At 42.5% G+C, this 22,069-nt stretch overlaps 1 pseudogene; it reads right to left on the minus strand.

Annotated features, from left to right (window-relative positions):
- Positions 1-22,069, minus strand: part of LOC109889105 (WD repeat-containing protein 18-like) — a 132,529-nt pseudogene that overhangs the window by 53,607 nt on the left and 56,853 nt on the right.

Genomic DNA, 22,069 nt, shown 5'->3' on the forward strand with positions numbered 1-22,069 from the left:
TAGGCTATATCACTCATAGCTATAGATGTGCAATCTACTTGACTGGTCCCCTTGGTTCTGGGTTGCCGAGATGAATTATTTCACCTACGCCTGTTTTCATGAAGTCCTTAACATCCATTTTGAGCTTCCCCTTTCCTCACTATTTGGTTGACATTGGTCAGCTCTGTACATCACAGTGGAGTACTCTCTACACTGTAAACACACGTCTATTTCTCCGGTTTAGGGTAAGAGAAGACTTATCTAAACGTTCTGTCAAGATGAAGCCTAGGCAATGGTTGAACGTGAACAAGTCCTGGGGTGTTGTAGCCCAGGAGTAATCATGCTTGAATGAAAACGGCTGGAACATTGTCAGCCATTCTAACTTTATGAAAACTTTTTGGCAGCATTAAATCCTTCCTCCATCATATCATAATTTCATTCCCCAAGGTTAGAGGGGGAGAAAGAGAAGGAATGAGAGAGAGTCAGATATAGAAAATAAACAAATGGAATCATTCAACTGGGATGTATGAACACAGCATGTTGCATGAAAAGTCAGTGCATATTGAAATGTTAATTCACTTCCTGTCTCTTAAGTCCCTGTACACGCGGCCAAAAAAATATCTATTGGAACAAATTGCCTACCATGTGTTGGCGTAGTTGGCTGAGCTTCACTGTTAAGTTATCGCAGTCAAGTAGACAAAGCATTTATGGCCAAATAGCCTAACTCAATAAAAACTAAAGGTTCCCTCAGTGTGCCCATGCGGACTAATTAATTGGATCCCACATAATTAGCATCATAGACTGAAAAATAAACACCAGTAGATGATAAATTATTTATGAGTAGAATATGGAGATTTTGTTGAGGGAGCGTGTACTGTACACAAGCTGACGCTCATAATTCTAATCTTTGGAGGGCAGATAAAACACCGAATGGAAAGCGCTCCAGGATTTATGCTATTCCTTAAGCCCTTTCATAAGTGTAGTTTCTGAATCTCAAGTTCTTCAGGCCTGTCAAAACAATGCCACAATTTATAACAACCCTGACCGGCTCCTTCTGGTTGAAATGGCAATTATGAGTGTGTGTGGAGAAGCAAACAAATATTTGAGGTCCAAACACTTACATAAATGTGCTCAAATTCAACTGAATTGGATGAAAATATGGCATTTTGAGACATATTATGTAATTAGAGCTGTTACACAATATTGATATGATGACAAAACAGTAATCATTGTAGAGATAAGTCACTATTGTTTTATCTCTGTGGTAATCACACTTTATCTACATAATAGACACAAGGTAGGGCACTTACTCAGCATCAGTACTAGAGGGAATCTATACCAATTAAAAAATAAGTACATGTAACATCAGGTGTGACACTTTTCAGAGGAAATGGACCAGGAGACATCTAGACAGATGGCTGTCTGTACCATGCATTTATCAAAGTGACATCGAGGAACAACGGAAAAGAAAGAGTATATCCGGTTGATGCAGGTCAGCATTTTTCCCTCATGAATCTTGTTCTGGAGGCAGCTCTGCAGTGGTCACTATTTGGCACAGCCACAAAGTCATAACATTTTACATTTTGATTTTAAACCTAACCATACTGATAACCCTAATGCCTAACCCTAAACCTTAAATTAAGACCGAAAAGCACATTTTTGTCATCATTTTTTCAATAGACAATTTTTACTTCGCAGTTGGACTATCTAAGGGGAAATCGCTCCGTTCTGCCTCCAGGACAAGACTCATGACAACAAACGTCAACCTGCTCGGTTGATTGTATTTGGCGACTGCTAGAAGGAGCATCCAACTCAGACTGTCAGTAGTGGATCAGGCCGGGTCGTCCTCACCTTTTACATTAATTAAACTCCCCACTGATGCCTCGTCCGACTCGGAGGCTTCGATCAAGCTACTCCTCCTGTACTGATGCTTATCATGCCGCCATGGTTTTGGGCCAGACGGATATTTCAGATCACCGAGTCTCCTCAGAGAAGATGCATTTATTTCCCCTCAGCTCTTCTGCTGTTTCCTGTGTGCTAACTCCCAACATATCTCATGACCAATATTCATCAGTCACAATCATGATCAGTTAGCTGAGGAACAGTAGGAGGAGGCCTAAAAAAACAGCTTAGGGAATTCTATGTATGTGACAATAAATCTCCAGAGTCTGGGGGGGGGTTTACAAGGTGGGTGCGCTCCCTCCCACAGTCCCGTTTAACTGCAGTAATGTGCGCGCACACACACACGCTTATGACAATGTGAGTCAGACATTGGCACAGCTCTATATTGTGCTACAGGGCTTGGCTGGTATAAATTCCAGTATGCCCAATGCTTTCCCATTCAACAGCCATTTTTGCGACTGTGCTGCTGCCATCAATGCTTTGGGTCCCAAGGTACGTTCCTCTCAGATCGTTAGGCATTACACCTGTTCCACATTACACCTGTTCCACATTACACCTGTTCCACATACTATACCAGAATTCCACCTCACAAAGTTTGCATTTCAATACCTTCTCAAAGTAAAGCCATACAGGACTTTGATGCTGTCGCTTGCTTTTCTCTGCCATTTTCCAACTGCTAACGATGACGACATAGTGGTAGAGAGTAGACTGCTAAATAATGTATTCTTCGACTGCCGGTGTCGACTCCAATTCCTGAGTGTCAAGATTCCGATTCTGCTAGAAATCGACTCCTAAGATTCAGTATTTTTGGAACGGAGGAAAATGATTAGTTGCCATACTTCGTAGAGCACAAATGCTCACGTTACATTGCGATCAATTGGGGGACAGAGAGAGGGGAGGGGCACAGTGTAGGGAAGTCGGCCACCAGGCAGACAGAATCAGAACCGTGCACTTGGCGTATCTATTGGTAATCAAAGCTGTATTTCGCAATGGAATATCGAACAATGTCTCAGCGTGCGATGTCTCAACCAGTAAAGCAGGGCCCATCATCAATGAAACAGCTAGGAGGCTAGGGGCAGCAGGTAGCCTAGAAGTTAGAGCTTTACATGCTGACAACACCACTTTAGTTACATATTAAATACATGTTATTCAATCGTTTCATCCAACCTGCTCGCGCGTCTGTGTACCTAGGTGCTAAAGTAGAACTTGGTCCTATTTTTGACACTTGACGGGCTGCAAATCCTGCCTCTCCCATCGCCTCATTGGTTTTTAGGAGCATATACCCACGTGGGTGATTGAACGATGAACTGAGGTCCACACTCCAGTCGATGGTGGGAAGAAGAAGAAGACACCCGCATCATTAGTGAACAGAAAGAGCAGGCGAGCCAGCACACAGAAAAAAACGTGTGGATCGGTCTTGTTAATCTGTATCTCGCAATATCTTGTCTTGCAAATTCAATAGCCTAAAGTTGGCCTTCTCATCTCTGGTTTAATTTAAATGACATAACTTTGCCCAGGCCTTTATAGGCTATAGTCTAGTTGGTCTAGAATACGGAAAATAATATGATTTGTGATGACTGCAATGTGATTTTCACTTTGTGGGGGGAATTTTTTCTTAACATTAATTATCCCAATTTCATTTTAACTTTCACAACCCTACCACATTGTCATAACACTGAAAACTTACAGTAGGCTGTCATTCATAGCAGTACTTATTTATTTATTATAACACTTATAACACATTTTCCTCCACCATAAAATGTAACATGCTTACAGTAGTGAAAGCAGGCCTTGGCAACCTCTCTGTCGTCTCAGCTTATCAGGGTGGATACAGGAAGACGAAAGGTGAAAATAGTCACCAGTTTGTCAAAGCATTCATCTTTGCTCCCACTTTAAATCTTTACATCAGCATCTAAATTGACTAAGGGAAGGACAGGAGCTGTAATTCCTCATCAGCGCACCCAGATTGCTGCCAGAGCCATTTCACGCCAGGGGAGGGAGGTTAAAACGAAAAAGAACATGGTGGGTGTTGATTTATCGCTCTCCTGATGTTGGCACAGAGCGAGCACCCTTTAACCGTTAAAACGCTTGGCATACCAAATCCCCTCTCAAAGGAGAGTTTTGCTTAGGAAGTGCACAGCTCTCTGCAACTCCGCCTTGCATTTCACTCTGAAAGCAGAGACCCATAACTATTCAGTTAAATGCGTTTGTTTGACTCAGCCCGCTACCCTCGTCTTTGGCCTGTCACTTTGAGGAGCTGCATTCAGACATCTCTCCTGGGGGTCCTGAAATGTAATTCCATTGGCTAACCTCAAAGGTCAATCTCAGAGGCTACATTACCAATTTGCTGATTGACAAACCACTTGGAGTACATAAGAATTTGCTTCTATTAATGATTGAAGAGGCATCGAGTTACTGATAGACAGCAATATTGACAAAAAGTCAATGTAATCAAAATCAGTGTCCTCATTTGCATAGTGTAGCAAAAATACATCACTGAGCATAATTAATAAGGTACTGACCTGTAAAGTCAAGGGCAAGGGATACAACATTAAAGCTGCAATATGTAACTGTTTGGGTAGAACCATCCAAATTCACATATACATTTTAGTTATAGATCAGTCATTCACATTGAAAGTAGGTCTAAGAAGTGGTAGATCTGTTCAATGTGCACTATTTCTATGCTTCCCGTGCTTAAGTTTAGTTTTTGCATCTTTTATTTTAGGCTTTGTACAGCAGCTTCAAACAGCTGAAAATACAATATTTATGGAAAATATTTTTCACAGCAGTTTAAATGCTACAATGATTGTCTACACTATACTTGCTTGTTTTATCTCAAACTGAAATTAGGTGAAATATTAGAATTTTAGCAACCAGGAAATGGCGGGGCGATTTTTACATAATGCAATCATGACTAGGCCAAGAGAAAGCTTGGATATCCTCTTGGTAGTCTGTTTCGTTTGTTGAATGATTTATTTAGATTGAACATAAGATTGAGCGAGAGGGAGTGAGGTTAAATGGCCAGAGTCTATATCCATCATAAGGAATTGTGACATGGTTGATGCAATTCTCTTGACCGTAGCCAGAACCACATTTTCTCTGACAGACTTAATTATATTAAAATCCTTTAACACACACTTCATTAAAAGGTAAAAAGTGAAAACACCTACATGATACAATGAGACAGGAAACAAAACTACTTTCTAAACTAAATTTCCGGTGGGTCTCCTTGTCCTGTCTTATGTGAGATTCAGCAGTCAATATTTCTGCTGGATCATTATTTACCTTGTCATCATGTTCAGCAGGAAAGAAGATTAATCTACAAGCTACGAGAGAATGAATATTGTATTACCAGAAGTCACTGGACAGGCTCAGCCTTCTGCTGTACAAGCTTTAACATTTGATGTGGTGCGCTAAATTGCCATGCTTATTGAGCATGAAATCACAGATCCAACTCAAGTATTTTTTAAACTGCGGTTCTACTTTCATGTTTGGAAGGATCACAGCTTTATGTCCCGATTTTTGTTTGTCTTTCAGCCAACAAGGGAATTGAATAATGCATTTCCATCATGGGAAATCTCAATTGGGGCAGCTGTGAGCGAGAGAAAAAGAGAGAGAGTGGAGGGAGAGAGGGAGCGAGGGAGAGAATGATGGGGTGAGAGAGGGGGCGAGGGAGAGAAAGAGGGGGCGAGACAGAGAGGGGGAGAGAAAGAGGGGGGCGAGAGAGACAGGAGAGCAGGAAGGGGAGAGGAGAGAGAGAGGCAGTGAGAAAAAGAGGGGGGAAAGGAGAGCGACGGGGTGAGAAAAAGAGGAGGAGAGGAGAGAGAGGGGGTGAAGAAAAGAGGGGGAGAGGAGAGAGGGTGAGATTATTATTATAATAATATAGATTATTATTATTATCTACATTATTACAGTCTATTATTATCTTTATTATTATTATTATAATAATCTATTATTTGTATTATTATAAGCGAGAGAGAGGAGGGAGGGAGAGAGTGATGTGAGAGAAAGCGAGAGTGATCGAGGGGGAGAACGCGCGAGAGAGCGGGATAGAGAGAGATTGAGAGAGGGGGGGGAGAGAAGAGAAAAGCGAGAGGAGAGAGGGTGAGAAGGACAGAGATAGAAAGGGGGAGAGGGGGAGAGAGAAAAAGGGGAGAGAGAGTAGGTGAGGGGGAGAGAAAGAGAGGGGAAAGAGTGAGTGGGAGAGGGGAAGAGAGATCGAGAGGGGGAGTGCAGGAGAGAGGAGTGCGAGAGAGGAGAAGGCAAGAGAGGGGAGAGGGCGAGAGAGAGCGAGAGTGGGATAAAGAGGGGAGAGAAAGAGAGGGCAAGAAAAATAGGAAATATAGAGAGAGGGGGGAGAGGGAAAGAGAGAGGGGGAGAAAGAGGGAAGGAAGGAGAAAGGGGGAGAGTGAGCGGGTGAAGGGGAGAGAGAGGGAGGGGGAGAGAGCGAGAGGGAGAGAGAGAGAGAGAGCGAGAAAGCATGAGAGAGCGGGATAGAGAGGGGAGAGAAAAAGGGGAAAGAGAACACAAGTGAAATAGGAAATAGAGGCGAGAGAGTAGGAGAAGAAAGAGGGGGAGAGATGAGAGAAAGAGGGGGAAGAGAGAGGGGGAAAGAAAGAGAGGGGAAGAGGGAACGAGAGAGAGGGAGAGGGAATGGGAAAGAGGGGAGAGAAAGTAGGCAAGGGGGAGAGAGAGTAGGTGAGAAGGGGGAGAGAAAAAGTGAGAGGGGAAAGAGCGAGGGGGAAAGGGCGAGCGGGAGAGAGATCGAGAGGGGGAGAGAGATCAAAAGAAGGCAAGAGAAATAGAGGAGGGCGTGAGAAAGACAGCGAGGGGGTGAGAGCAGGTGGAGAGAGTGGGAGAGGGGAGAGAAAGAGAAGGCAAGTGAAATAGGAAATTGGATAGGGAAAGAGGGGAGAGAGAGAGGGCACGAGAGGGAGCGTGAAAGAGAGCGAGAGGGGGTGAGAGAGAGGGCAAGACAAATAGAGGAGAGGGGGAGAGAGAGTGGAAAAACATACCCACCTGTACATTAATATGGGAATGGGCCAATCAAAGCAACAGGTTGTTGTTCATTTATTCATCAGCACATAAATACAATCCCCAAAGTCTAACGAACTAGATCATGAATAATGCGGATTAGTGGAGGGAGGGAAAGACTAGGGCAATATTGTGCCTGATAAGTATGGCGATAAACCTGGGTAAACAGGAAGCAGAAGTGCTCTCCTCCTGCCTTAATCCCTGTCCATCGGTATTATATTAACAGACAACCAGAGGACTGTTAGTTATTTATGCACAGCCACCGCAGCATTCGCGGTATTCAGAGGATTTCAGAGCGTTCCCAATCAACGGGTTTTCAATGTAGTTCCAGGGAGATTTGTGCAAATTCGTGCAATTTGCTCTTTATGCGTGTAGAAGCCACTGCAACCATCCAAGGAGGTAGAGAGGCAAAGGAGGTGAGTTAGCATACATACCTGTATTTCACCACATCCAAGAATTGGGCCCTGTTTAAAATGTAGTTTGTGTATGGGGTAACTGAGGAGAGTATATTTATTCCTTGTTGTAGTAATAAGGGTTGGCTAATTATCTCCCACTCAATTACAGATATCGATCCCTGGGACTTGGCTCCCACTCTTAGAATTACACTAATGGTCCGGGTCCCTCCAACATACACTCTGAAATTCTGCCAGCTGCCAAGCAGGATCACAGTAGCAGGGGTGCAGAGATGTGTGGGAGGGGAGCACCAGACAAGCTCTGCTCCAGCCCACATAATATCTATCGATGCCCTCGGCGGAAACCATACAATTAGACCCAGGCGCTTACGGAGATAATCTAAACAATTATCCAGATAACGATATGGAGATCATCTAAACAATTATCCAGATAACGATATGGAGATAATCTAAACAATTATCCAGATAACGATATGGAGATAATCTAAACAATTATCCAGATAACGATATGGAGATAATCTAAACAATTATCCAGATAACGATATGGAGATAATCTAAACAATTATCCAGATAACGATATGGAGATAATCTAAACAATTATCCAGATAACGATATGGAGATAATCTAAACAATTATCCAGATAACGATATGGAGATAATCTAAACAATTATCCAGATAACGATATGGAGATAATCTAAACAATTATCCAGATAACGATATGGAGATAATCTAAACAATTATCCAGATAACGATATGGAGATAATCTAAACAATTATCCAGATAACGATATGGAGATAATCTAAACAATTATCCAGATAACGATATGGAGATAATCTAAACAATTATCCAGATAACGATATGGAGATAATCTAAACAATTATCCAGATAACGATATGGAGATAATCTAAACAATTATCCAGATAACGATATGGAGATAATCTAAACAATTATCCAGATAACGATATGGAGAGAATCTAAACAATTATCCAGATAACGATATGGAGATAATCTAAACAATTATCATGATAACGATATGGAGATAATCTAAACAATTATCATGATAACGATATGGAGATAATCTAAACAATTATCCAGATACCGATATGGAAGTTGGAGGAAGATAAATGTTGCACTTGCTCTTGGTCAAATTCCTGTGGTAGCGCCTCTGCTTGACTTTTTCTCACGTTGAGAGGACTATGAAATGTGATGCGGGTTGAAAGATTAGTGGTGTTTGAATTGTGTATGAGTAGAGTATATATGAAATTAACGTCCAACACATTGATATTAGAAATACAACATTTTGGCCATGCACTAACTACATACAACAGCAACAGAGAAAATCCTGATGGGATGATTTTAATCAACCAATTTCTCCTGCAACTTTGCTTGTTGTTTGCAGTAACTTCTTTGTTGTTGTAATATCCCACACAGACGTGGCTGTTTCGTCAACTAAGGATATCTAGATTTAAAAATGAGGCATCTTGTGTTTCCAGATAGAAACCAAAATTCCTTTCATAAATATGCAAACTTGTGTAAATGAACTTTTTGATGAGTTCTCATTGTAATGCCATGCCAGTATCTAATGGTGGTGAAGCAAGTGCTCACTAAGCAGTAATGGTATAGGGCAGGCTACTGCCACACAATGACTTTGACACAAGGCTCTTGTCCTCTTCTAAGTGGGAGGTCCCACTGAGGTGCCAGCCTCAATCACTCTTTAAGCGGCATATAACAAGGGCTGAGAAGGAAAGTGCAGCAGTTTATGCCAAAGCAGTTTGTGGCAAAGTGGCAAGGGGATGTGAGAGGACTACAACACTGATGTGCTGCTCTACCGACCAGTCCTGAATGACCGTGTTAATGCACACTAACAGTCACTCTAGTTTTCTACCCTAGGGCCCATGCTGGAACGTTCCGACATTAATTTCTTTGGCATCTGATCTGCAGAGATTATAGATTATTATAATAATACAAATAATATAGATGATTATAATAATAATAAAGATAATAGACTGTAATAATGTAGATAATAATAATAATCTATATTATTATAATAATAATCTATATTATTATAATAATAATAGATTATAATAATAAATGTAATAATATAGATCATAATATAGATAAAAATACAGATACAATTATAGATACAAATAATATAGATAAAAAATACTTTAGATAAAAAATAATAATAATATAGATATGATAATAATAATATAGATCATAATAATATAGATAATAATAATCAAGAAGTAGGATATAGTTTGAGGCCTCTGTTTTGTCCTCCGACCACTCACACCAATGGTACCATCAGAAACTCAGCAAAAAAAGAAAATGTCCGTTTTTCAGGACCCTGTCTTTCAAAGATAATTTGTAAAAATCCAAATAACTTCACAGATCTTCATTGTAAAGGGTTTAAACACTGTTTCCCATGCTTGTTCAATGAACCATAAACAATGAATGAACATGCACATGTGGAACGGTCGTTAAGACACTAACAGCTTACAGACGGTAGGCAATTAAGGTCACAGTTATGAAAACTTAGGACACTAAAGAGGCCTTTCTACTGACTCTGAAAAAGACCAAAAGAAAGATGCCCAGGGTCCCTGCTTATCTGCGTTAATGTGCCTTAGGCATGCTGCAAAGAGGCACGAGGACTGCAGATGTGTATAGGGCAATAAATTGCAATGTCCGTACTGTGAGACGTCTAACATGGAACCCGAACCGGCTGCGCGCGTGTGCCATCGTGCATACATTTATTTTGTTCCCTACACCAAACGCCATCATGACACGCAGGTTAAAATATAAAAAAACTCTGATCCAATTACATTAAATTGGGGACAGGTCGAAAAGCATTAAACATGAATGTAAATTTAGCTAGCTAGCTTGCTAGCTAATTTGTCCTATTTAGCTTGCTTGCTGTTGCTGGCTAATTTGTCCTGGGATGTAAACATTGAGTTGGTATTTTACCTGAAATGCACAAGTTCCTCTACTCCGACAGTTAATCCACAGATAAAACAGTCAACCGAATCGTTTCTAGTCATCTCTCCTCCTTCTAGGCTTTTTCTTCTCTTGACACTATATTGCGATTGGCAACTTTCATTAATTAGGTGTATTACCGCCACTGACCTTGTTCGTCTTTCAGTCACCCATGTGGGTATAACCAATGAGGAGATGGCACGTGGGTACCCGCTTCTATAAACCAATGAGGAGATGGGGGAGGAAGGACTTGTAGCGTGATCTGCGTCAAAAATAGAACAGACTTCTATTTTAGCCCTTGGCAACGCAGACGCTCGTTGCTCGCACACACGAGCATTGTGTGGGTGCAATAATTGAATAATATAGATTTCTAAATGTATTTTGCAACGCTCACACACGTGAAGCGAGCAGTGTAGTCAGCCTGTAAGACAGCACTACAGGGAGATAGGACAGACAGCTGATCGTCCTTGCAGTTGCAGACCACGTGTAACACTGGATCGGTACAGCCGAACATCACACCTGCAGGACAGGTACAGGATGGCAACAACAACAACTGCCTGAGTTACACCAGGAACGCACAATCTCTCCATCAGTGCTCAGACTGTCTGCATTAGGCTGAGAGAGGCTGGACTGAGGGCTTGTAGGCCTGTTGTAAGGAGGTCCTTACCAGACATCACCGGCAACAGCATCGCCTATGGGCACAAACTCACCGTCGCTGGACCAGACAGGACTGTAAGTGCTCTACACTGACGAGTCATCGTTTTGTCTCACCAGGGGTGATCGTCGGATTCACGTTTATCGTCGAAGGAACGAGCATTACACGAGACCTGTACTCTGGAGCGGGATCAATTTGGAGGTGGAGGATCCGTCATGGTCTGGGGCAGTGTGTCACAGCATCATCGGACTGAGCTTGTCATCATTGCAGGCAATCTCAACGCTGTGCGTTACAGGGAAGACATCCTCCTCCCTCATGTGGTACTCTTCCTGCAGGCTCATCCTGACATGACCCTCCATCATGACAATGCCACCAGCCATACTGCTCGTTCTGTGTGGGATTTCCTGCAAGACAGGAATGGGGCGGCAGGGTAGCCTAGTGGTTAGAGCATTGGACCAGTAACCGGAAGGTTGCAAGTTCAAATCCCCGAGCTGACAAGGTACAAATCTGTCGTTCTGCCCCTGAACAGGCAGTTAACCCACTGTTCCTAGGCCGTCATTGAAAATAAGAATTTGTTCTTAACTGACTTGCCTAGTTAAAGGTTGCCATAGCCAGCGAGGAGCCCAGATCTCAATCCCATTGAGCACGTCTGGGACCTCTTGGATCAGAGGGTGAAGGCTAGGGCCATTCCCCCCAGAAATGTCCTGGAACATGCAGGTGTCTTGGTGGAAGAGTGGGTTCAAATAAAATGGATTTTGACCCCCCCTTTGTTCAGGGACACATTATTCCATTTCTGTTTCACATGTCTGTGAAACTTGTTCAGTTTATGTCGCAGTTGTTATGTTCATACACATGTTAAGTTTGCTGAAAATAAACGCAGTTGACAGTGAGAGGATTTTTTTTTTTTTGTGCTGAGTTTAATAGACAATAATAGAGTTTAATAGAGTTTAATAGACAAAAATGTTTATGGGGGACTGGTATGATCTGTTAAATAAGACAAATGCTAAATAATTTGAATTGAAGTTAGTTTAAAGCACATTGACTGTACACCTCATTTCTTCAACATCCTTGTTTTCAAAGCCACCATTCCATAAACTTCCAGTCGCTTGTCAGCTTGTCTGATTTTCTACCACTGCTCTTCCCATTTGTGCCGGTCGAGCCGCAGAGCTTAGAGCAAAAGGGCTGTGAATGTTTTTTTATTGCCCCCATGATCAGGCAGGCCTTCAGAGGGCCAATAACTGCATTTGCTCTCCCAGAACAGAGCTGGGAAAACTGGGCTAGAGCTTGGGAGGGGTGCCCGGGACTTTTTGACAACTCAATTACAGGCTGAACTGGCCCTCTTCACTGATCCTTGAGGAAGACAAGGTGGGGGCTGGGAAGACATCTGGAGAGAGGTTGAGCGCCTCTGACAGAATGCAGCCCATGGAGCATAGACACCCTCAGGGGAGACAGAGTTGACATCCATCTATACATTTGGGCGTGGTGGTTGTGTTCAGTTGTTCATAGTTGACTGGTGCAAGTGTTACGGGGTGTTTATTTGCTGTATGAAAATAGGCCGCAGTCTAAAGTTTGTGGTTCTCTCTTGTTTTGCTACTGGGGTTGTTGAATAGTCCAAATCTGATGATGTCATTAAAGATTATTTTCAATTAAGTTTAAATTGTAATATTAAAATAATGAAGTTGAAAAACGGAGAAAAAAAACCCACATAGCAAATGACAAAATAAATAGGTTGTTGATGTTGAACTTTATCATCTAGTCTAATTATAAGCCTGGTCGCCAGTCTCTGTTTAGTGCTAACATTCCAGTCCTTGTACTCCGTATCATGTGCCAAAAATGTTTAGTATGACAGGAGTGGAATGCACATAAGCAGAGGATTATAGCTTAACAAATAAATCCCTGTCTTCTTTAGTGAGGCCTGCATTGAACACCCTCACAACATTGGCATGCTAAAACCCAAATCATTAGATTCATTCTCACATTTCAATACTAGCCCGCTGCTTCTTGACTTGATATACTGTTAGATTATTTTCAAGGAAGAATTTATTACCTGAAAAGAGCTCTCTGGGCTAGTGGTGTTTTCTGACAGCCCAATAAGTTGCAGAGCAGTGTTGATCAGCTCTGAGGCATTGCATATGGTGGTCAGCAGCGGGGAGTGTGCCTTTCCAGCTGTGTGAGTGAAAATGTGTGTTTTTGTGTGTTTAATAAATAAACTCTGTAAATTAAACTGCTGATCAACACCCAGCATGACCCTCTCAGCCTTCTCTTTAGAAAGTCAGATGACTGCCTTACAATGACGCAAACCTACAAACTCGACAGGGGTAAATAACACCAAGCTATAACCCTAAAAAAACAAGAGATTGCACTGCCAAAAAAGATCTGGCAAGGCCATGGTTCCGTTTAGTTATCCCAGAAGACAGTTCAATAAAAGTGCTGTTGAACGTCGTTACTTCTTCCATCCGGCAAAACTGATAGACAGCCAACCAGTCACAGTGGCTGAATAAACAGAAACATCCTATTAAAACAAAATGAGTTCGCAACCTGCCCAGTGATGCAACCAAATCCCAGTTCTCTAAAAGCACTTAATGAACAGAAAGGGACTCCACCGTCGCACTGAGTGGGTGCTGTGGCCCATAGAAAGACCAGACGCCTCAATGTGATGGTAACTCCAGGGAGAAAAAAAACAACTCTACTTTGACAGCTCAGCTCCCTTATAGTCATTAACTGTATCTTTGAACACATTATCTTCATTCTTCTAACAATTAGCTTAGTAGATTTGCTTCCAACAGACTTCCAACATGGCGCGGTTGTCAGGTTATTTGTGACGCCACTGCAAGCCCTCTATATCTGCTTCACAAAGTAACATTAAGAGCAAACATAAATAAACACATCAGCGTACCACTACACAACAGCCCAAGCTGAACCCAAAGCATAGAGCAAGAAGGGAATTGAGTTTGGCGTCTGCCGTTGGCGCCCAGTAAGAGAGACGGAGAGCACGAGCAGACAAAGCCGGCACCTGGAGCATAGTACAGGCCAAAGGGCATGCATGTCAAACCGTACACTCCATGACCTCAAGGAAGGGCAACAGTGGAAAGGTTTTCTAACACGGGCCGGGGGGCAGGGTGATGTATAATCTTGGTCAACCCAGAAGTAAAATCTTGCGTCATTTGGTCAGATGTGTGCTTAACTTCTGGGTCTATACGTGTTAGAAATTGAGAGCAGTTTACAAAGTCTCCACCCTCGCAAAAGGAAACTAAGCCAAATCCCCCTCCCCTTCCGATCCATGTGGGCAAATGCACAAAATACTCGAAGCGAAGACGTTTAAGCACAGCTTTCGCCCAATCCTGAAAAGTCTATATAACGAGTGACGAAAACCCAAAGACTGGAACTACTGCAGCTCGTTATCTCATGCATCCCATTCAGTCTCGGGAGATTAGGTGATGTATGATTCAGGGTGTTGGGGGAGAAATCAATGTCTCAATGGCTGAACTGAAGAGATGGGTTTGGACCACTGAGGTGACACAAGGGTTTGTTGAGACGAGGGGTCATTCAAGCTCACCTTTGTGGTTGATGCTGCGGATGCTCTGCTTGCTTTGGATGTCCCACAGTCGTATGGTCTCGTCGTGGGACCCTGAGAGGAGGAGAGTGCCGTCCATAGACACAGACAGACAGGTCACTAGCTTCCTGTGGAGGGTTGAGTGGAAAGGGAGATCACCACTTAATAAAATAGGTTTCTCAGACATCATGTTTGGGGATCAACATTTGTCTAAGCGTGTCCATTATTAACCAAGTAAATAATGGATGTAATCTAGAGTCACACAAAATCTCAATTTCAGCAAGTGCGTTATATCAGATATTTTCTTTCTCCAGTTCTGATCGGATACTTTCTCATGATTTATTAAATGCTATTGTTAGTTTCCTTACAAATGAAATGCGTCTCTAGGCTTTAGTCCAGTTACATCACAAGGGAGGACAAAAGCCATTGCTGGAATAAAAATAACTAGCACTTTCCTCCCTAAACTGGTTTTCTTACAGCAGAGTTTCAGCATTGTTATCTTGCTTCTGTTCACACATTACAGACAACCTAATTACCATGAATGCACATTCCAGGTACGGTACCAAAACAGGGACATACACTATATATACAAAAGTATGTGGACACCGCTTCAAATTAGTGGATTCGGCTATTTCAGCCACACCCGTTGCTGATGTGTATAAAACCGAGCAAACAGCCATGCAATCTCCATAGACAAACATTGGCAGTAGAATGGTATTACTGAAAAGCTCAGTGACTTTCAACATGGCACCGTCATAGGATGCCAGCCACCTTTCCAACAAGTCAGTTTGTCAAATTTCTGCCCTGCTAGAGCTGTCCCGGTCAACTGTAAGTGCTGTTATTGTGAAATGGCAACATCTAGGAGAAACAACGGCTCAGCCGCGAAGTGGTAGGCCACACAAGCTCCCGAAATGGGACCGACAAGTGCTGAAGCCAGTAGCGCATAAAAATATGTCCTCGTTTGCAACACTCACTACTGAGTTCCAAACTGCCTCTGGACGTAACGTCAGCTGTTGGGAACTGTCGGAGCTTGAAGAAATGTCCATGTCCGAGCAGCCGCACACAAGCCTAAGACCACCATGCGCAATGCCAAGGGTCGGCTTGCATGGTGTAAAGATCGCAGTCATTGGACTCTGGAGTGATGAATCATGCTTCACCATCTGGCAGTTCGACGGCTGAAGCTGGGTTTGGTAGATGGCAGGAGAAAGCTGCCTACCCCAAAGCATAGTGCCAACTGTGAAGTTTGGTGGAGGAGGAATAATGGTCTGGGGCTGTTTTTCATGGTTTGGGCTAGGCCCCTTAGTCCCAGTGAAGGGAAAACTGAATGCTACAGCAAACAATTGCATTCCAGACGATTCTGTACTTCCAACTTTGTGGATGGCCATTTCCTGTTTTGGCATGACAATGCACCCATGCACAAAATTAGGTCCATACACAAATGGTTTGTTGAGATTGGTGTGAAAGAATTTGACTGGCCTGCACAGAGCCCTGACCTCAACCCCATCGAACACCTTTGGGATGAATTGGAACTCCGACTGCGAGCCAGGCATAATCACCCAACATCAGTGCCCAACCTCACTAATGCTCTTGTGGCTGAATGGAAGCAAGTCCCCGCAGCAATGTTCCAACCTCTAGTGGAAAGCCTTCCCAGAAGAGTGGAGGCTGTTATAGCAGCAAAGGTGAGACCAACTCCATATTAATGCCCATGACTTTGGAATGAGATGTTCAACGAGCAGATGTCCACATACTTTTGGTCATGTAGTGTATTAAGCACCAAACAAGTCAAGTGGCAAAATTAAATTTAGCAGACGCTCTGACTTACAGTAACAATTAGGGTTAAAGCCCCATGAAACAGTCCCTGCCAGTCACTTGAATAAGGCTGTGACGATATTGCAATAACTTTTTCCATGGCAAAAATTAAAACATGAAGCACTGACAAAGCCACTTGGATTTTCTGCATATATATATATATATATATATTTTTTTTTAATACAGATCCTATTTCGACGCACAAAACCATTCAAACAAATTCTAACTAATCAAACGATGGGTGAAAAAAACCATAGTTTTCCCAAAATATTTGCATAACGTCACAAACCTTGCTGTGCTCGTTCGATGGCAGTGGCATTGACATGTTCTTCAAAGAGAGGATGCCGTAATGAGAGAAATAAGGTAGCCTAAGCTACTGAAATCAGGTCTTCTTTTTACAACATTTTAAATCATGACAGTAGCGTTATTAAAGAGATTGGGTCCAGACAGGCTAATTTAGGAAACTTTCTGAATGTACATATAGGCCTATAGACAGAATCGCTGACCTCACATGCACATCCCTGTATAAGCACCCGTCAATTCAAAGCCACCAGTGTGTCAGACACAAGAGCAAATATTACGTATAACGTATAAAAGACCTAGGCTACCTTTCCTGAAAGTAGGCTATAAGATAATGAATTAATTGACAAGTTAAGTATGAAGGGGCGAGAGACAGCTATGAAGATGAAATTGGCAATCATTAAAATATAAAACACACATGTCCACAGCCTATTTATCAACGACGCTGATTATCGAGGGGGAGAGTGTTGGACAGATATTTCAAAATACTGTGAGGAACTATTAGAATTTGAAAAGGATGTTAAAGAAACTGACATTGTTGACTTACTGTGTGAGGTGAATAAAACAACTAAATGAGAAGCCCAGCGGGGAACTTTCCTACATTTGACATTTGCGAGAAGCAGGCCAGGTAGGTCTACTTCTGTGTGCTCTGTCAACATTAACAGGACAGGGAAATCAGACACATGCTCATTGCTCACACAGAGCACGTAAATGATGGTATAGAATAAACCAAAAGCTGTTTCTCACAAGTGTAAGAGGCTGTGAACAATGTTTCCATTCTGAGAATGGTAAATTACTGTAATGAATACATGCATTAACAGAAATGTATGCAACCAAATGACAGGGATTAAGAGTAAATTGTCTGTTTTACAAACGGTAGGCTACCACATGGGCATTCATAAAAGTGCATTGTGGCCGACACTGTAGGCTATAGCCTAGGCTACTAATTCTGCAGGTATAGAAGGGCAGCATTTTTGTTTTGCCTCGCCTAGGGCAGCATATGGGCCAGGACTGGGCCTCATCAACTTTGATTAGTCTAAAGATTAAGAAAAGAGTCTGTGTCAAATTAGCAAGCAATGAAAATGGGCATTGTATAAAAGAAATTCCAGATGTTAAAGAATTCCTTTACTGAAGTGCCATAGCCTAAAGTGCTCCACACCCCCGCGCATCTAGCGGAGTCGCTGCTCCAGCATCAAAGGACAGTTGGAAAGAGGAGATGTAGAATGTTTAATAGAGAGATTAAGTTAGCAAAAAAATTGCTTATAATCATGAGTAAACACTCCCACTAAAAGGTAAAGTTCATCTACATGAAAACAAAAGTAAATCAATATTTGTTTCCTTAAATGGTTGTAGTATAGGCCTATTTAAAACGGGTTTGACGGTTACAGTATATTCAGAAAGTATTTAGACCCTTTAATATTTTGTTACATTACAGCCTTATTCTAAAATGTATTACATTTTACATTACATTACATCAATCTAAACACAAAATCCCATAAAGACAAAGCGACAAGCCTCTGAATGTTCTTGAATGGCCTAGCCAGAGCCCGGACTTGAACCCAATCAAGCATCTCTGGAGAGACATGAAAATAGCTGTGCAGCAACGCTCCCAATCCAACCTGACAGAGCTTGAGAGGATCTGCAGAGAAGAATGGGAGAAACTCCCCAAATACTGCTTGTAGCGTCATACACAAGAAGACTCAAGGCTGTAAGTGCTGCCAAAGGTGCTTCAACAAAGTACTGAGTAAAAGGTCTGAAGAAATACAGTACCAGTCCAAAGTCTGGACACACCTACTCATTGCAGGGTTTTTCTTTATTTTTACTCTTTTCTACATTGAAGAATAATAGGGTAGACAAACTATGAAATAACATATATGGAATCATGTAGTAACCAAAAAAAAGGGTTAAACAAAATCAATAATATATTTTATATTTGAGAGTCTTCAATGTCAAATCAAATGTTATTGGTCACATACACAGGGTTAGCAGATGTTATTGGTCACATACACAGGGTTAGCAGATGTTATTGGTCACATACACAGGGTTAGCAGATGTTATTGGTCACATACACAGGGTTAGCAGATGTTATTGGTCACATACACAGGGTTAGCAGATGTTATTGCAAATGTAGCGGAATGCTTCTGCTTCTAGTTCCGACAGTGCAGCAATATCTAACAAGTAATCGAACAATTCCACAACAACTACCTAATACACACAAATCTACGTGAAGGGATGGAATAAGAATATGTACATATAAATATATGGATGGACCATAATCGACCGGCATAGACGAGATGCAAAATATGGTATAAAATACAGTATATACATATGGGATGAGTAATGTAAGAAATGTAAACATCATTATTAAAGTGCCATTAATAAAGTGACTAGTGATCCATTTGTTAAGAGTGGCCAATGATTTCAAGTCTGTATGTAGGCAGCAGCATCTGTTTTAGTGATGGCTGTTTAACAGTCTGATGTCCTTGAGATAGAAGCTATTTTTCAGTCTCTCGGTCCCTGCTTTGACGCACCTGTACTGACCTCGCCTTCTGGATGATAGCGGGGTGAACAGGCAGTGGCTCGGGTGGTTGTTGTCCTTGATGATTGTTACGGATACAGGTATCCTGTGTGTGTGTATGTATCCTGTGGTCTTTTCTCTCCTTCTCCCCTCACAGGTGAAAATCATCACTCCCCAATCAGTCACCAATCAATCATCAATCAATCATCAATCAATCATCAATCAGAAGACACACCTCCTCCTGTTTCCTACCCAATCACAGTTCCTTCCCCATGGTTTAAAAACCCTGTCAGTTGTTTGCTTTAGAGCTTAATCTCTCTGTAAATGCCATGTCTGTAGGTCTCTCTGTTTCACTCTCTTTATGTATTGACCTCTCCTTTTGTTTGAGCACCTCCATATCACTTTGTCCTCACCTGTGAGTATTGTTTTTGGTTATGGTGTTTGTTTGCTGGTGGGAAAAGGGGGAAACAAGACAAGTCGCCCATGGGCATACACTACCCGTAGGTAAACTTAGTTAAATACACTAGTTAGAACTGGGCGGACTACCCACTATCTTTTTGGTTAGTTAGTTAGCTGTTGTTGAAATAGGCTAGTCTAGCTTAGGGGTGTTTTTGAATACTTATTGTTTCTTTCCTTGGGTCCAGCTCAGCCCTTTTCCTGCTCCCCCCATTACTGTGTGTTTTCCAATAAACCCTGAGTTTGACGGTAGAGTTCAGTTGTCGTGGTTATTTAGTTCACACTTTTACTTTGTCACTATTATCAATTGCATGAGTTATGTTACGGATCTCATTACCATCCCCCCTAGACTGTCGGGCCAAAAGGGATTCGTAACAATGATCTTTTTGTCCTTACTGTGACATCGGGTGCTGTAGGTGTCTTGGAGGGCAGGTAGTTTGCCCCCGGTGATGCGTTGTGCAGCATTGCACCACCCTCTGGAGAGCCGTGCGGTTGTGGGCGGTGCAGTTGCCGAACCAGGCGGTGATAGAGCCTGACAGGATGCTCTCTATTGTGCATCTGTAAAATTTCTTCAGCCTCCTGAGGTTGAAGAGGCGCTGTTGCGCCTTCTTTACCACACTGTCTGTGTGGGTGGACCATTTCAGTTTGTCTGATGTGTATGCCCGAGGAACTTAAACTTTCCACCTTCTCCACTGCTGTCCCGTCGACGCGGAGAGGGGGGTGCTCCCTCTGCTGTTTCCTGAAGTCCACGATCATCTCCTTTTGATTTGTCGAAGTTCAGTGAGGTTGTTTTCCTGACACCACACTCCGAGTGCCCTCACCTCCTCCCTATTGGCTGTCTAGTCGTTGTTGGTGATCAAGCCTACTACTTTTGTGTCGTCTGCAAATTTGATGATCAAGTTGGAGGCGTGCATGGCCATGCAGTTATGGTTAGCCAACATTTGACAGCTTTAACTTCTTCTCTGCAGATACTCTAAAGCTCTGTCAGGTTGGATGGGTAGCATCGCTGCACAGCTATTTTCAGATCTCTCCAGATGTTCGATCGGGTTCAAGTCCAGACTCTGGCTGGGCCATTCAAGGACATTCAGAGACTTGTCCTGAAACCACTTCTGCTTTGTATTGGCTGTGTGCTTAGGGTCGTTGTCCTGCTGGAAGGTGAACCTTCGCCACAGTCTGAGGTCCTGAGCGCTCTGGAGTAGGGTTTCATCAAGAATCTCTCTGTAGTTTGCTCAGTTCATCTTTCCCCTTGATCCTGACAAGTCTCCCAGTCCTTGCCGGTGGAAAAAAATCCCTACAGCATGATGCTGCCACCACCATTCTTCACTGTAGGGATGGTGCCAGGTTTCCTCCAGACATGACACTTGGCTTTCAGGCAAAAGAGTTCAATCAGAACAGAGAATCTTGTTTCTCATGGTCTGAGTCCTTTAGGTGCCTTTTGGAAAACTCCATGGGTGCTGTCATGTGCCTTTTACTGAGGAGTGGCTTCTGTCTGGCCTCTCTACCATTAAGGGCCTGACTGGTGGAGTGCTGCAGAGACAGTTGTCCTTCTGTCCTCCCATCTCCACAGAGGAACTCCGGCGCTCTGTCAGAGTAACCATCGGGTTCTTGGTCCCTTCCCTAAGCAAGGAACCTCTCCCCCGTTTGCTTAGTTTGGCCGGGCGGCTAGCTCTAGGAAGAGTCTTGGTGGTTCAAAACTTCTTCCATTTAAGAATGATGGAGGCCACTGTGTTCTTGGGGACCTTCAATGCTGCAGACATTTTTGGTACCCTTCCCCAGATCTGTACCTCGACACAATCCTGTCTCGGCGCTCTACGGACAATACCTTCAACCTCGTGGCTTGGTTTTTGCTCTGACATGCACTGTCAACTGTGTGGGACCTTATATAGACAGGTGTGTGCCTTTCCAAATGATGTCCAATCAATTGAATTTACCACAGGTGGAATCTGCCCAATCAAGTTGTAGAAAAATCCCAAGGATGATCAATGGAAACAGGAAGCACCTGAGCTCAATTTCGAGTCTCATAGCAAAGGGTCGGAATACTTATATAAATAAGGTATCAGATTATTTGTGAAAAATTCTAAAAACGTATTTTCACTTCATCGTTATGGGGTAGATTGACGAGGAAAAATAATTATTTAATCTATTTTAGAATAAGACTAATGGAACATAATATGGAAAAAGTCCAGGGGTCTGAATACTTTCCGAATGCACTGTATATGCCAAGAAGTATGGTTTGTAACTTAAGCTTCATGATTTGTATGTGAATCCATTCATTGTACAATGTTAATGAGATCTACAATTCTCAGACCAATTCTTGCTAGTCAACGTCAACTCATTGCCTAATCCTTGCTTGTAAATTTGAATTATCTTTATGGAGTCATATAAAATGCTTGTCTTATTACGAATCGCATGTGATGTGTATATATAATGTATATCAAACATATACACATCAAATATGATGTGCCAGGATAGTGCCT

This window comes from Oncorhynchus kisutch, linkage group LG4, assembly GCF_002021735.2.
Source record: "Oncorhynchus kisutch isolate 150728-3 linkage group LG4, Okis_V2, whole genome shotgun sequence".
NCBI classification, from domain to species: domain Eukaryota; kingdom Metazoa; phylum Chordata; class Actinopteri; order Salmoniformes; family Salmonidae; genus Oncorhynchus; species Oncorhynchus kisutch.